The sequence below is a fragment of the Anser brachyrhynchus genome, assembly GCF_964034855.1.
Source record: "Anser brachyrhynchus genome assembly, chromosome: 1".
NCBI classification, from domain to species: Eukaryota; Metazoa; Chordata; class Aves; order Anseriformes; family Anatidae; genus Anser; species Anser brachyrhynchus.
Window position 1 is genome coordinate 135,086,614 of NC_137694.1, and position 16,752 is coordinate 135,103,365.

General features: G+C 38.1%; 1 protein-coding gene across 7 annotated transcripts in view; it reads left to right on the plus strand.

Annotated features, from left to right (window-relative positions):
* Nucleotides 1–16,752, plus strand: part of ANOS1 (anosmin 1) — a 144,375-nt gene that overhangs the window by 54,607 nt on the left and 73,016 nt on the right. The gene's annotated exons all lie outside the window — the stretch shown is intronic.

The following is a 16,752-nucleotide window of genomic DNA, read 5'->3' on the forward strand; positions in this document are numbered from 1 at the left end:
TGAGAAATCCCTGAGCTTTTTTAAGCAGAATATCTCTAGAATAGGCACTGCAAAAATTTGCATGCCCCCAAGACTCTTGTAGACACCCAGAGTAAAGAATGTGTAGTTGGAATAGAAGGTGAGAACATTCTAGAGTGGAAAAAGGTAAGGGCAGTATGCAGTACTGCTGAGATCTGAGAGCACTTGCTTCAGGAAGCTGGGAGACCAGAATTTAAACCTGGTAAGTTCTTTAACTCCCATAACCTCTTGCTTTGAGAAGGGGGTTGTGAGATTAGGTAAAAAAGTTTTATTGTGCTTCTTAACATGCGTGTTAGTTTGACAGTGAAGTAAGAAGGTAAGAATACATGGCTGCATATAGTATTGTCCAGCCTAAGAGTATGTAAGCTTTCTGCTTAAATTAGTAGCAAATTAACACCATCAATCATAGAATTATAGAATCATAAAGTAGTTCAGGTTGGAAGGGACCTCGAAGATCATCTAGTTCCAAACCCCCTGACATGGGCAGAGACACTTTCCTCTAGAACAGGTTGCTCAATGCCCCGTCCAACCTGGCCTTAAGCACTTCCAGGGGTAGGGCATCCACAGCTTCTCTGGGCAACCTGTTCTAGGGCCTCACCACTCTCAGAGTAAAGAATTTCCTTCTTATATCTAATTTAAACTTACCCTCTTTTAGTTTAAAGCCATTAACCCTTGTCCTATCAATACACTCCCTGACAAAGAGTCCCTCCCCAGCTTTCCTGTAGGCCCCCTTTAGGTATTGGAAAGTCGTTATAAGGTCTCCCTGGAGCCTTCTCATCTCCAGGCTGAACGACCCCAACTCTCTCAACCTGTCTTTATAGGAGAGGTGCTTCAGCCCTCTGATCATCCTTTTGGCCCTCCTCTGGACTCGTTCTAATATGTCCATGTTCTTGTGCTGAGGGCTTCAGAGCTGAATGCAGCATTCCTGGTAGGGTCTCACGAGAGCAGAGCAGAGGGGGAAAATCACCTCCCTCGACCTGCTGGCCATGCTTCTTTTGATGCAGCCCAGGATACAGTTGGCTTTCTGGGCTGCAAGTGGACATTGCCAGCTCATGTTGAACTTCTTATCAACCACCCCCCCCTAGGTCCTTCTCTTCAGGGCTGCTATAAATCCATTCTCCACGCAGCCTATATTTATGCTTGAGATTGCCCTGGCCCAGATGCAGGACATTGCACTTGGCCTTGTTGAACTTCAAGAGGTTCACACAGCCCCACCTCTCAAGCCTGTCAAGGTCCCTCTGGATGGCATCCCATCCTTCCAGCATGTTGAACGCATCACGCAGCTTGGTGTCATCAGTGAACTTGCTGAGGGTGCACTCAGTCCCACTGTTCATGTCACTGACAAAGATGTCAAACAGTGCCAGTCCTAGTACTGACCAACACTGACCCCTAAGGAACACCACTCATCACTGATCTCCACTCAGATGTTGAGCCGTTGACCACAACTCTTTGAGTGCGACCATTCAGCTGATTCCTTACCCACCAAGCAGTCCATCCATCGAATCCATGCGTCTTCAATTTAGAGACAAGGACATCAACGGGGACGGTGTCAGTGCTTTGCACAAGTCCAGTTAGATATTTTCAGTTCCTCTTCCCCATCCACCAAAGCTGTAACCCCGTCATAGAAGGTGACCGGATTTGTCAGTCATGATCTGCCCTTAGTGAAGCCATGTTGGCTATTACCAAACACCTCCATATTTTCCATGTGCTGTAGCACAGTTTCCAGCAGGATCTGCTCCATGATCACGCTGGGCACAGAGGTGAGACTGACTGGCCTGTAGTTCCCTGGATCTTCCTTTTTTGAAAAATGGAGGTTGTGTTTCCCCCTTCCAGTCTGTGGGAACTTCACTGTATTGCCATAACTTCTCAAATATGATGGATAGTGGCTTAGCAACTACATCCAACCATTCCCTCAGGACCCATGGATGCATCTCATCAAGTCCCATGGACTTGTGCACCTTTAAGTTCTTTAGGTGGTCTCAAACCTGATCTCCTACAGTTCATCATTCTTCCAGTCTCTGCCTTTGTCTTCTGGGACCTGGTTTATGTGGCTGGAGCTCTTGCCAGTGAAGACTGAGGCAAAAAAGTCATTGAGTACCTCAGCCTTCTCCATATCAGGTCTTTAGTTTCCTTCCAGAGAGGGCCCAAAATTTCCCTAGTCTTCCTTTTATCACCAGTGTACCAAGGAGACTTTCTTGTTGCCATTGATGTCCCTGGCCAAATTTAATTCTAACATGGCTTTGGCTTTTCTAACCTGATCCCTGGCTGCTTGGAAAATGTCTCTGTATCCCTCCCAGGATATCTGTCCTTGCTTCAATCTTCTATAGGCCTCGTTTTTCTGCTTGAGTTTGTCCAGGAGCTCCTTGCTCATCCATTCAGGCCACCTCATGTTTTTGCCCAAATTCCTCTTTGTTAGGATGCATCACTCCTCAGCTTGAAGGATGTGATCATTGAATATTAACCAGCTTTCTTGGGCCCCTCTACCCTCCAGGGCTTTGTTCCAAGGTACTCTACCAAGCAGATCCCTGAAAAGGGCAAAGTCTGCTCTCCTAGAGTCCAGGGTAGTGAACTTGTTGTGCTCCCTCCTCACTGCCCTCAGGATCCTGAACTGTACCATTTCATGATCATTGGAGCCAAAGCTGCCCTTGAGCTTCACATTCCCCACCAGCCCCTCCTTGTTGGTGAGAATGATGTTCCGCACAGCAAGTCTCCTCATTCGCTCATCTGTCAGTTGGTTAAGGAAATTATCATCAACGCATTCCAGGAACTCCTGGATTGTCTATGCCCTACTGTGCTGTCCCTACAACAGATATTGGGGTGGTTGAAGTTCCCTGTGAACACTACAGTTTGCAAACGTGAGGCTGCTTCTGTCTATAGAGGGCCTCACCTGCGTGTTTTTCTTGATCAGGTGGCCTGTAGCAGACCCCCACTATAATGTCACCCATCCCTCTGCTCCCTTTAATCTTGACGCCTAAGCTCTTTGTCAGCCTCTGTCAAAAATGATTTAATGACTTCAGTTTAATTTCAGCGTAACAATTTGATCTCTGGACCAGCCATAGAGCAACATGGTTACCTATCTTTTTTTTTTTTTGTATATTTTCTAATGCTCAGGTTGTTCAATTATATGTCTCTCAAATATATGTTCAAATATATGAAGCCTTGAGTAGAAATAGGGCAAATAAGATTTTATTAGTTTAGAACACAATGCTTCTTTTTTTGAGGATCATTGGAAGAGCTCACATCTTCTAAATGCACAATAGGAGAAAAACATTAACACTTCATCTTTTTGGTAGTCACTTTAAAATGCCAGAGTTTTTTTTTTTTTTCCCCACTTTAGTAAGAGGATAAGGAAAAAGGAAATTTTCAAAATAAAATGTTTTTGGGGTAGGTTGTCCACAAAGCTGTTTTGTGTATTGGATGGCATTGCAAGGGTCAGTCTTCCCTTCCTCCAGCTACTTGTTCTGTCCCACTACTGTAACTTTGAAGTGAACAAGGTCAGCTTATCATCTGGATGGAGGAGACAAGCAGAGGGGGATTTTTCACTATTAGCAGCCTGCTGTTCACTTTTTCAGTTGAAGTGCAAAAGAGCAAAGAGAATGGGCATCCCAGGCAGAGCAGGAGGACAGAACCATTGATTTGGCTTATGCTGTTCATGGAGCCTCACCTGCTTGTCTCTGCACAAGGTACTCTCTCATTGTAAAAGGCAATAGGACTTGCATCTCCTCTCACTTGTACTGCTTGATTTAATAGCCAGTGAGGAGCATGCCATTCATCAACTATGTCTTGAGTAATACTTTTTTATGCCTCTCAACCAATTCACTGGTTGCTTTGTAAAGGCATCATCTCTAATTTCCAGACTGGATCCAACAGAGTTGGAAAACACTGGTGTTCTAATTTGGTATCATTTGTTTTCTGCTTGGTTTGAATGGCTATACAGGAAGCAAAACATTGTCAGATAAAGCCCACTACAGGTCTTGTATTTTGTGTAATCTTCATCCCATTGAATAAAGCTTTTATAAGGAACTGGCATAACTGAGGGATATCCCCCCAAAAGACAAACAGTCAAACAAACAAACAAACAAAACCACCACCATCACAAAACAACGACAACAACAACAAAACACGCACACACACACAAAACCTGAAAAGCTTTAGGATATGTAGACTGATGAAGTATTCCTTGTGTGAACTTAGGAAGTAGATGTCACTGTTTAGTCTGCTTCTGTTTTCTTTATATTTTGGAGTCACTGTTTCAAACATCAAATATGCCGTCTTTCTAGACTGTATATTGTATTGTCATAGCCAAAGCTATCCTTTTAAAGATACATTTCTATGTTTTGTTTAAAAGAGAATCTGACTGTAAGATGGCATGACATTTAGAAAAATTGGTAAAATGGTCTCAAGGAGGAAATAGCTTCTGGAGAATCATGTAGCAAATGGGGGTAATTGGAGCAGTTTGAGTTATTATTGTGGCAAATAAAAAACTTCAGAGTATTTTCTCTTTCTTCTGAAACATTAAATTAATGTTTTCAGAGTACATGAAACATACTCCCACTTTTGCAGTGGGAAACAGGAAAATGTGCCAAAACAATCCACGAAGCAAATAAAATAAAGCTCTTAAATGAAAGCTTTAGCTTATAGTATTTGCAGGGTAAGTCAGTTACTTGAGAGCAGTTAGTGGCAATAAATTAGTTTAAAATGTATTACAGATGGGGCCAGCATGTTTTTTCTCTTTGAATTCTTGGTTTGGATTTGTGCCTGGAAAGATATGATGACATTTTTCAAAAAATGAGTTATAATGATCTATGGCTACAATTCTTTCTCTATTTCAAAATATACTTTATGTGTTATAGCACTGCACCTTTGTTGTGCTATTGTCAGGTCAGGGAGGGGAGAAAAATATAAAATTATATCAGCTGGTAGTTTGGAGTGGTAGAACTTTGATACGCTAGCACAATACTAATAGGGATGAAATTATAATAGCATAAAAGGCCTTTTGCAGGCACAAGATAATTTCTTGTCTTAACTGTGATAGGTTGTATCTTTAAGAGCATGTTATATGATATTGTAAGCTTCATCAAAATTATAATGACTTCGTATGTATCATGAGTCTCTGTAACCAAAGTAAAGCCTGAACTACACTCAATAAGTATATATGTATTTTTTAAACGTGGATGAAATCAATCTACCTTTCCCTACAGCGATGTCCTTTTCCTGGTAAGTCTTTTATGTCTAAACGTTGTTGATATGGCCCTCCCTGCTGGTCATTTTAGTGCCTGAAAAGGATTTCAATAGTTCCACTGAGCAAGAGAAGGACTAATGAAGAAGTAAGTAAATGAAAGTAAGTAATGGTTACAATTTAGAAGAATACCATTTTAAAGCTACTTTTTTTAGTGTGTGAAGGAAAATTGTACTCATAGAAGAAAATAACTGAAAAAGACATCATTTGAAATTAGTCTCTAAAAAGCAGGTATAATTTAGTCTAAGAGGTTAAAAAGACAAAGATGTGTTTGGACAACAAGGAACAGCTGTTGTTGCTGTTGCCTTTTTTTAAGAATCTGAATGGAAAGATTGTTTATGCAAGTGACTTGGCCTAAATATTGTTCTAGAAGTTGTGCAAAATATATGAAAGATTTTGGGACAAACTCTACCACCTTGGTTGCCTGGGTGGCTCCTATTAATTTTAATGAATGTTGCATATGTTAATTAACACACAAAATTGGCCCTATGATACTGAGTCACTGAGGTTAAACTGCAAAACAGGTCATTTTTCTATGAACGTATAAGGAAATTTTAGTATACTTGAAGAACGCATCTGTCAGATGGATGCAAACTTTTGCAGCCATTCCACCTGGAACCTGTAAAATACAGAAGGAGAGAGGCACTATATTCTTTACAGTCAGACATTATGAAGATGTTTTTAGTAGTCAAAATCCCGAAATATTCTTAATTCACTTGTGTTTAAAACACAACAGTATTTGAAAAAATTTGCAGTGTTCCCAAAATACTATTTTTCATTATTCGATCTGTAACCACTAGCGTTTAAAATAAAGACTACACGTATTTTTTATGCTACAAGTAATTCTGTAAACAGTTTCAGTATACTAGCAGTTTTGCCACTGGGCAATAGAAGTTTTATGTGGTGGTAGAAATATTTTATCTAACTGTCTTGTGGAGGTTAAGGAAAAGATTTTCATTATACAGCATCAATTGATGCATTTGTTCAGACAAATATAGTATGGTTACCCCAAGGTGCTTACATATTCATCTCTAGCCTCTTGCCCAAAGAAATACTGTGGAAAATATGAAATGACTAAGACAGTTTGTTTGAATAAGCAGAAATAGTGCCCTGGTGGTTTCATACATAGAACTAAACATATTTGAAATGTTACAGCAATCGAAAATTATATAAGTTCAAATTGGATTGAGGGAGTAAAAATGAGTAAAATCATGTAACAAATGTGACTGGCAGTGAAACAGACCAGATTATATCTTACATTTTGTTTAGAAATCTCTCCATAAGTACTTTTCTATCTACTTTTATGACTGAGTGTTTTTATATGTGAGAAATATAACACAGCCACAGAATTAGAACAGAAATGTCTGCCTGAAATGCTTGCTACAGTAGTATTCTATTTCCAGGAGTATTGTGGAATATTAGTTCTTGGGTAAAAAATGGTTTGTCAGTATGATAATCCAAGCATGCCGATTTAATTAACAGTACCTTAACCAGTGGTGGAATCTAATTTGAGATTCAAACACCTGAGCTTTGGATTCTATACAATTTGTATGTGGTTTGGGTATCCAGGCTCCCACTGTTGTCAATAGGGATCCAGCTAGTACAATCAGTAGTGTCCAGAGAGCTATTTATCTCACCCTATAGGAGACAAAGGTCCACTGAAAGGTTCTTCATACGCCACTGATTGTATTGACTAGATCTCCATCAGCTAATGGGTGGCTGGGACCCTGTCTTACGTGCAGCTTGGCTTTTAAATCGTAATCCCGGACTAGGTCTGTATTTTTTGTTTATACATGAGCATCCTGTTGCATTTAAGCTTTCATAGAGTCCTGGAGTCACTCATGTAAGGCTGGCATATGTGACAGATGCCTCAGAAAAAGGCATTTGCCTTTCAAGAGAGGCAGTTGGAGGCCAGTTGCCGTACTATGAGCTTTATTGGATATAGATACCTGTGAATGAGCAACTGAATTAAGCCCCAGATACTTTTCTGTCTGGGGAAATAACTAACTTTGCTCTGGTACATTTAAAGCACAGCTCCTGCTGAGTTTTCTGGCCACAAAGCTATATATCTCTTCAACCTGGTGTTTCATGTTCCTTTGAGCTTTGAAGATAATGAACAGTTTCCCGTCTCCATAGACTAGGGTACCTGGTATTATTACTGTGGGGGCTATTTAGACCTCAAGAAGTTTCTTTATTTTTCAAGAAAGGCAGGTTGGTTCCCCACTGTTCATTGATAGTCACTCATAGCAACGGGAAATTTTGAGGGGACCAGAGCAGAAAACAGGCCTGTTTTATCTCAAATTTGCAGTTATTTCATGAGGTAAGGTTCGGGCCTAGATCCTACTGAAGGAGAGAAAGCTACCTACTTGACTTCACAGAATAATGACTTCTTTTGTGAATTTTAAAATATAGGGTTGCTCTTTTTCTGTAGCAAAACCATAGGGTGTACTACATTTTCAGTGCTACATAAGCCCTGAGGGAAAGGTTGGGACATGGGAGAAAAGTAGTCCATGGAGAATATGAGCTCTGCCCTTCATATCTGGAGATCAATGAGATTCTACATATAAAGTTGGCACAAGTTCCTACCTAGCTTTTCTGGCTACTACAAATAGTAAGAGATCATTCTTCACTTCTGTCTTTAGCCTTTGGTGACTATTTGTGTGGCCAGCAAAAGCCTTCTATATTTGGCAGTCTACCTGCTTCAGCTTTCATAGTAAATTGTAAGATGTCTAGGCGGATGGCCGAGAATGAATGATTCGTGAGAAAACCAGCTACTGGGACAAGAGTTAGAGACGTCTTTTGTAAGGCTCCAAAGCAGTTTTTAGCATCTCTGTGTATTGGCTCTGAAGTCTTTCTTTCCTAATGTTTGGTTTCAAAAGGAGTGTTTAACTCTTAAAAGAAAGTCCTTAAAATGTTTCATTAGAAGTAGCTAAATAGAAAACAGAAAACCTGAAAGTGTCCTGAACTAAACAAAAAGCTGCAGTATTTTATTACACATTAATATACCTTCAGGGATATACAGTCCTTACAGATGACTTTGCATGGAAAGCTTTGCAGTACTTTTTTAAAATTATTATTTTTTTAATATATTTTTTGGTCCATCCCTCCATTTTCTATTTCTCTCATCCAGCACCGTTGTTTTTCTCCTTCCTTTTGCCTGTCATCTTACTACTACTGCCTACCCTAACTCTGTTTGTATTGAGGTAAGTGGTAAAGAATGATATCCAGTTAGAGGTGCCACAACTCCACGGCCCACAGTGAAGATTCTTCAGGATTGTCAAGTTTTGCAATTTTGCAGTTATAGGAATTACACAGCAGTTCACAGGTACATGCTTTCTATATACACCTGAACATTCTAGTAGTCTTATCTAGACATGCATTACTGTGAGATTTAGGATGCCTCTGGGCAATCAGAGTAGACAGTTCCTGAGATGTTCAGGGCACCTGCAATCTGTGCTGATTTAATCTTGAATTACAATTTCTGGTTGTGACCCTTTGGCTATACTTCATTAACTAGTATGTGTTTCCTTGCATATATTTACATAAAAAGGGAAGCTATCCATTTCATCTGTCAGTATAGGAAATGCTATGCAAAGAGTGGCTTATCAGGCAGTTGTTCTCTGGGGACTTAATACCAACATGCTTCCAGAATCTTACTGTGTTTGATTCCTCTGAGAGCTTGCTCAAGAGTCCCATTAAGATGAATGGCAGAAAACTAGATGAAGCATTACATGTCCCATAACTCCACTTCACATTTTTTGCTGTGGTACAGCATCACATTTATGACAATTACATTCCGTTTCATTATTTCAACATCTGCACACTATGATAGGTCACTTTAGGATGACTAGGAGTATATTACTATCAGTCTTTCCCTTTATGTATTGTAGTCTGTGATTGGAAGGATCAGTATGTTTTAGTAATGTTAGAAATCAGTGGATAATTAATCAAAATACTCAGCTTCCAAGTTGAAGTTAAAAAAATAAAGATATATATTCAGCCACAGCTGAAATTCTTTTAGGAATGATATCTGCCATCTAAATTTAAGAAGAATTGTGCTTGCCCAATTAACATTCTGAATTTATACTGTAAAGTAATGCAGTGATACCTGTTTGAGCCACAGAGATGAACTACTGCATTGATGAATGCTGAAATCAGAAGCTGTTCCCAACAGTCTGGTCAGCAGAATTATATTCCCTTCTGTTCTGGGACTGGAAATGGCCATTGGTCTAGCCCAAACCTGCTGCCAGGGAAAGTATATCCATCTCAATTCTTCCAACACAAGGCTGAGGACAGTTTATTACATTCTGTGATAGTGTGATCCAAACTATTTATTTATTAACGCAGCTGCCAGTTTGTTCTGCTTACCTCTCAACACCATAACATCAAACTTTATTACTCAGCCTTGTAGTGAAAATGAATCAGTATTTGTTTTTTAGACTGTGGTTTTATGACTGGCTTAAGCTGTTGTAAGTGCAGGCTATCAATTAAAGAGGTGTTTACACACTCCTCTCTCCTTCCCTTTTGCGCATGCCCCTGCCCCAGAAAGCTTGTTTTTATGAGGCTACTGAGTGAGCTGAATGGGGAAGTTTACTTGGCTAAGAACTGATTACTTTTTCATCTAGGGTCTCTGCTTCAGCTCATTTACATCTGAAGGATTGCTAGTCATGGTACACGACTGCCCGTCTTGTGGTGACATGGATTTAGATTCGCTTATGCCTACAATGTAACTATAACCTCAAAAACCTAAAAATTAGAAGACTAACCAAGACATTTAACATGAAAGTGTAATCTTTCTTGCTAATGTGTAACATACATTGAAAAATAATAGGTGGGAGCCATTTATTTAATAACCTTTGAAAGAAATTCCTTTGAAGCAAAATGACTATTTCAGGTCACTTAGTTTGAATTTTTTAAGGTATTCAGACACTTAATTGTTTAAATCACAGATTTTTTTTTTTAAATCATATATGAAACTCTTCAGCTTTTAAAGTATTATCCAACAGTGTTTATTCCATGAATTGTCATGTAAACTGATAGAATTTTAATCACTGTGTTTTTTTTCAGTAGACTGTGTTAAGATACATGAAGAGATTATTGAAAAGGAATCACATTATCTCTTTTTACAAAAGATTCAATGGATACAATAGGGATTCTAAACATGGGACAGAAAAACATTCTTTGTGTAGTGGGAATATATTTAGAAAAAGCCAAGATAAGTGTAGAGCACTTCACAGAGTTTCCGTTTACATCTTGCTTTTTTTGTTCTTCTACTTGAGATTAACTGAATTTTAACTTCTATTTTCTATAGAATGAAGTTATATTTCTATTACATATAATCCTGATACTTTTTAGAAACACCATATTGTTTGCTTATTATTGCTGATCACCTTTACTGGTTTTTTTTTGTAACTTTGCATGTATTTTAAAATAAATAAAAATGCAAATTCATTTTCCTTAGATCCATTTTTTTAATTATTATTATTATTTTTTTTTACTTCTTCTCACCCACACAAATATGTATCATTAGTCTACTTCCTTCCGGTCTTTAGTTTTTTCCATTAATGCAACAAGTGTAACTCTGAATACACTGAAAATGTTCTAGACTTACTATTATTAGCTTGATCTGCCTATCAATGTGGTGGACAACAGATATATTTAAAAATATTTAGGCCTAGAAATAGACATGTAATGTAAATTGCTTGCTTCAGAGTAGGGGATGATTTTTTTTTTTTTTCAAGACAACCTCCTTTTCATTTTTCTGTTCTTTTTCCTCCCCCTTTGCTACAACTGCATGAAGAGGCAGGCACAGATGCCTGCTGCCAGAATGTGATACTTAACCTGACCATCAAACAAGCCTCACAAAGGAAGGCTTTTCAGGTCCCCCAGTGAAACAACCACTGCATTTTATTATGGCGTGAAATTAGAAGTGAAAAGCCCTATGGCTCTTGCTATTTAGTAATGCGGAATATGTCGTTTCTGATGGTGATGGTCGTGCTGGGAGGGAAATAGAAAGCCAGAGAAGGGAAACAAAGTAACAATTTAGACAAAAAGACCCCCCCCCTTTCCCTCTTTTTTTTTTTTCTTCGTCTCTGATTGTTAGGTGGTCTATAAAACCATACTGCGGTAGATACAAGCGAAAAGAACATTTAGTTGCGGCTCTTTCATTCAGAAATGTATGTGTGAATTTGCAGGGTGATGTACAAGGAGAGTCATCTGCTATCAGAAGAGTTCACTAGTTTAACTCATTTATAAAACAGCAACAAAAAACTTGACTGTGCTTGGAGAGAACAGTGCTGCTCTGACAGACACTCAAGTTCCATGGCAAGATGGTGTTTATAGCAAGACTGTGTGTGGTTATCTGAAGCTGCCTTTAACAGATTGGAAGGGGAAAGTGCCAGCCTGAAGAGGTTTTCCTTTTTCTGTTTGAGATTAAAAGAATCTTGTTTTCTCAATGAAAATTCTGTGCATATCTAAAATGTCAAAATATTTGTGATCACTTTTAATTTGAAACTATTATGTAATCACTAAAGCAAATAGACAAACATTAAGAAATGAAACACAGTATATGAAAGATACAATTTAGAATGCAAAATGGGCTTCTTCTTTTAGAATCACCATCAGCCAATCATTATAGCTACTTCTGAAAATTGTGACAGCCTATCCAGCGGGGACAGGACACACAACATGCAACAGGGAACAGTGATCTAGAAATTAAGAACATACAAGCCAAAAATTTCTGCCATGTTGCTTACTCTCTAAATTATAGGAGTAAATCTTGGAGAAACTTTAAAAGGAAAAGAGTTGTCATGACAGATCCATGATACATTGATGTAACAGATACAAACAGATCAGTTTATTGGTAAACTGCATTGCAGGACTGCAACCTGAAATATGAAAGTTCAGCCAAGAATTAAAACTACTACTGTTTTCTAATTCATTTAGTTCACTTCATTACTGGTAGCATAGTAGCAACGCTACTACAGGATTCCACACACAAGAAATAGCACAGAAGGTGGAAGGCAGTAAGGAATTCAGGCTATTATCACTTTTGGAAAGAAGTCTAATACAGAAGCCCTTCTTAACCTTTTTAAATGATCTATCTTCATTCCATATAATATAATTTATGCACTCTGACACAGTATATATATCTTGTGTGCATGAGTGCTCCAAGCTTGATTTGCTGCTTCATAGCATTTTGCCAATTCTAATGCCTTATATCTTGACAGGTGAAATGTTAGAATGTGTAGATTTAGAGTAAGGTCTAGGAGGCGTTTTGGAAAAAGATAAGTAATTGGCATTTGATACAGTACATAAAAGCAGGTCAGTAGGAGAATAGGAAAAGAGTCTTTGTGGCAGCAGTTTGGATAGTTTGAATAAGATTAATTGGAACACTTTTAAGGACAGAGAAGATTGGTAGAGGAAATGAAGGTTTGAAAGAACGAGACCATGAAAAAGAGCATTATCTGTATAGGAAAGAAGTTGTGGTGGAATAGCTACAGTGCGTAAACATAACCAAAATATTTGTACACATTATAAACATTTAAAAAGAACTTCAAGATGATCAGAAAGTGCCATTAGGGCATGCCCCTTCAAGGTGAGAAGTCCGTATTTAAGGCCCTTCTTTAGAGAAGAGCTCATTGCTTATACAAGATGAAACAGCTTCAGCAGGCTAAAACAGGATGCTCCATCAAATACTTTGTATTTTGTGGATTCATCTCAAATGTAGGTGGTTTAGGTTCAATTCAGTGTTTCAAAATCAGGCAAAATAAAAACTCAAAGTTGTTTTTTGGTGACTACCTTAGACTCTTGGCTATGAGGTAGGGAAAAAGAGGAATGTATGTGTCTCGATTTCCTCTGCTGTTATAAAAACTCTGTGAATAAACTTTGACAAGCATTGGTCAGGAATGAGCTAATGTTTGAGAGCCAATTTTCTGTTGACATAGATGGCCATGATTTTGATTTGGTAACAAAGAATACAAACATGAAAAGCATCCTAGGATTGTTGTTCTGTCCTTTCAAACAAACAGTTCTGGTAAAGTTTGACATGCCAGGCAACTAAACTATGCAGATGAATATCAAGCTGTCAGTGTTAAAAGTTATTTTCACTGTAAAAGATTTAGAGTTGAAACTGCAGCATTTTAGCTAAAGTGTGATGACATGACTTCTCTTATTTATTTATTTATTTATTCTGAATAGTAATTTACTTTCCAAATATTTTATGTTAAAATACTTCTTTCATTTGCAACATATTCAGTGATTCTCACCTTCAGTATATGTATCTGGTAGTTTTCATTTTCTGTTTAATTCCGGGAACTCACAGCAAAGGCTACACACACTTCCAGAAAATTTGACCTGAAGTTCTCGGCAAGGGTTGTGGTCTTTTTGGTGCTATAATGCTGGATATTGTAATGTGGATATTTGAAGTGGTGAGTTTTCAGAGATCAGTGCAATCAGAACAGCATTTCCCCCAGATTTTTGAAACATAATGTCAATTTTAGGAACAAAGCCTGTAATGCTTCTTGGTATATGCAGAGGCCCAGACAGACTTAACTGATATGCTATGTCTATCCCTTTCCCTATCTCTGTTCCAGGAAATATTAATTCTGATCGTAAGTCATAAAGCTACTTTTATTTGCTTAGAGTGTTGATAAGAATTTGTTTATTCAAATTGGTGACACTTAAAATGGTGGTATTGTTACCCCTGATACTTTCATCTGAAAAAAATGGGTAATTAAGAAAAGGAAATGATTATTTCAAGCTCAGGTGTTTGTTAGATATCCAGCAATTCCACTTCTGAAAATCACCTGTACCATATCTACTGCTCTGGTATTTGCAAGTTTGCATAACAGGAGAGCACTAATACCCGTGTGTGCTTTTAGTGCCCCCACGTCCAAGTAAAATACACACATCAAATGCAGCACATCAAATGCAGCTGTTTGCCGTAGCAATTTAAACAGCTCTGCTCGACTTTGCAGCCAGTAAAGGTTCTCAGAAATACTCCATTCTGCTGTGAAACGGCCATTATGTTGTGAAATGACCATTCAAATGAGCACTCCACTCTCTAAAGTGCTGGTTAGCAGACAGAAGATGATTGCATCTAAATCAGTTATAGTTTGCTTCACAAACTGTATACCTAAGCCTTGTAAAAAGCTGAGTAAACAGAGACAAAATTAAGGGTTTGTCCACCTCTCTGCCCAAGTAGCAAGGTACGACTTCGAAGAAGCATGTCAGCATGCTCTCCTTCTCCTACTTATTTGGATATTATTTTGAATAATATATATATATATGTATATATATATATCTTCTGTGACATTCAGAATTTGCAGTTGGAAGATCTGTAATTATGTTCTGCAGAGTTTGATGAAACAGAGGTTTTAGTGGTTCTGTAACCCTGGCAGTCCCATCTGCAGAAATAATTTACATTTATTATGAGCACAGTTCTTGGATGTGAAACCAGAATTAAAATTGTTTAATGCTGTTTTGAATGTAATTTAAAAAATATATATATTTCAGTATTAACACTATTTTGAGATGAATAAAGGTTGTTCATATCTTTCAAGAAGCCAGATAGAGTATCATTTTGTAGGTTTATATAATAGTATTATATGATAGGAAGGTATGCCATTTACCATCTTTAAAAAAAAAAAAAAAGAAAAAAAGAGAGAGAGAGAAACTAATTCCTGAAAATTAACTAAAACCGCAGATCTCCAATAGACAGACCATACCCTTTGTTTCAGTGCCAGACCCAGGTATATTGCTGTTGACTTCTGGAAAATACAAAATGGTCATCTGTCCTAAAACGTAAGGATAAATTGTCTGAATGTTGATTACATGTTAAGAGTTTTTATTTCTTCTTCATATATATATATATATGTATTAATTAGAATAAATTAGTACTTGCAGAAGGTAACACATTCCACATTAGTAACCTGTTCCTTGTCAGCTGGACCATCACTGTACACATCAGGATGTTATCAGTACAGAACTATAAAAAATATGTTTTAAGAAAGACTAAGAAGTGCTCCTTAAAGGGATTTTAAAGACCCATATTGCTCTAACCAAGGAATTACAAGTAATTTTAAGTGCTCTTAGTTTAGTGAGCATCTAAAATCTTAAGACCTGGCTTTCATTCAAAACCAGCTCTTCATTTATCTATACTTTCAAACAGTACCAGCTGTGTTCCCAGTAGACATGACAATGTCACAGAATACCCCCACATGTAACTAATTTAAGACTTGATCCTTCTCAAATGCAAAATCATTCCTTTTCCCAAAATCATGATGCCCAGTGACTTGCAGAAGCATAAAGAGACAACACAGACAGGGAACATTTCTCCGTTGTTTAACCCATTTGTTTATTCATTTACAAGGAAAATATATTGCTACTTTAATTCTCTTGAGAATCTCATTAACAGACAGTAACTTCAGGTTGTCCTGTGAAGCTGGTATTTTACATAAAAGAATAGGTTTCACAAGTGTTCCTATTAGACTTTCAAAGTTTTAAAGATACATGAGCCACTTCCAGTCTACCTTAAATGTAACTGAATTTTAGGAGCTAAAATGTCACACTGAGTTTCTAGAAAGTAGATGACCAGTGCTTCAAAGGTTCAATCTACTAATGGGGGAGGAGAGGCAAAGAGGCTGAGAAGCAAGAGACTGACTCAGCTTGAAATGGATCTCACAGAATGCTTGGAGGCTTCTTGACCAGCATGTATCAATGTAGAAGCTAATATGACAGCTACTGATTCTGCAATTGAGCATTCCTCTCTGGGCTTATGCATTTTTTTATTATTATTATTACTATTATTTTTTTTTGTCTTGAGACACTGACTGATTCGTTAGTGCATCTCTGCTTCTAACATTTTCTTTAAAACAAGATAGATGTGTACATGCCTGCTCTAGTGGTTGGCAACCCTGCCCAGAGCAGGGGGGTTGAAACTAGGTGATCTTGAAGGTCCTTTTCAACCCAGACCATTCTATGATTCTATGATTCTGTGTGTGCCTGACCTGACAGGGAGTACAAGCACCTGAAAGCCTAGTGCTGCAGTGCCTCACCTTGAGCACTTGATGACTAGGAAGGGTGCCTGAAAACTTTAATACACTGATACCATGAACCACTTGTGGAGAATTACTCACATGGAGTCTCAGAATCAATCAAACCATCAAGCAAAGTTTTTGGAGAGCACTGAGAATGATCCAGAGTGGAAATGAGTGGAAACTTGCATCACAATTCTGGGGTTACCTACCTGCCTCTGTAGAAATCCTCACTGCAAGTGCCTGAAATTCTTGCTGCATATATATTTACTCGAGCTTTTAATTTTGCAATATACTTTTTGAAACAGAGCCACACCTGTGTGTTCTAGGTGCGTAGAGAGAGCTGATCAAAGAAAGAGCTGGTCCCTAGCTCTGGTCAAAGATTTAAACTGAAGATTAAAACAAACAAGCAAGCAAGCAAACAAACAAACAAACAAGAGAGAAAGAACAAGAATCTTT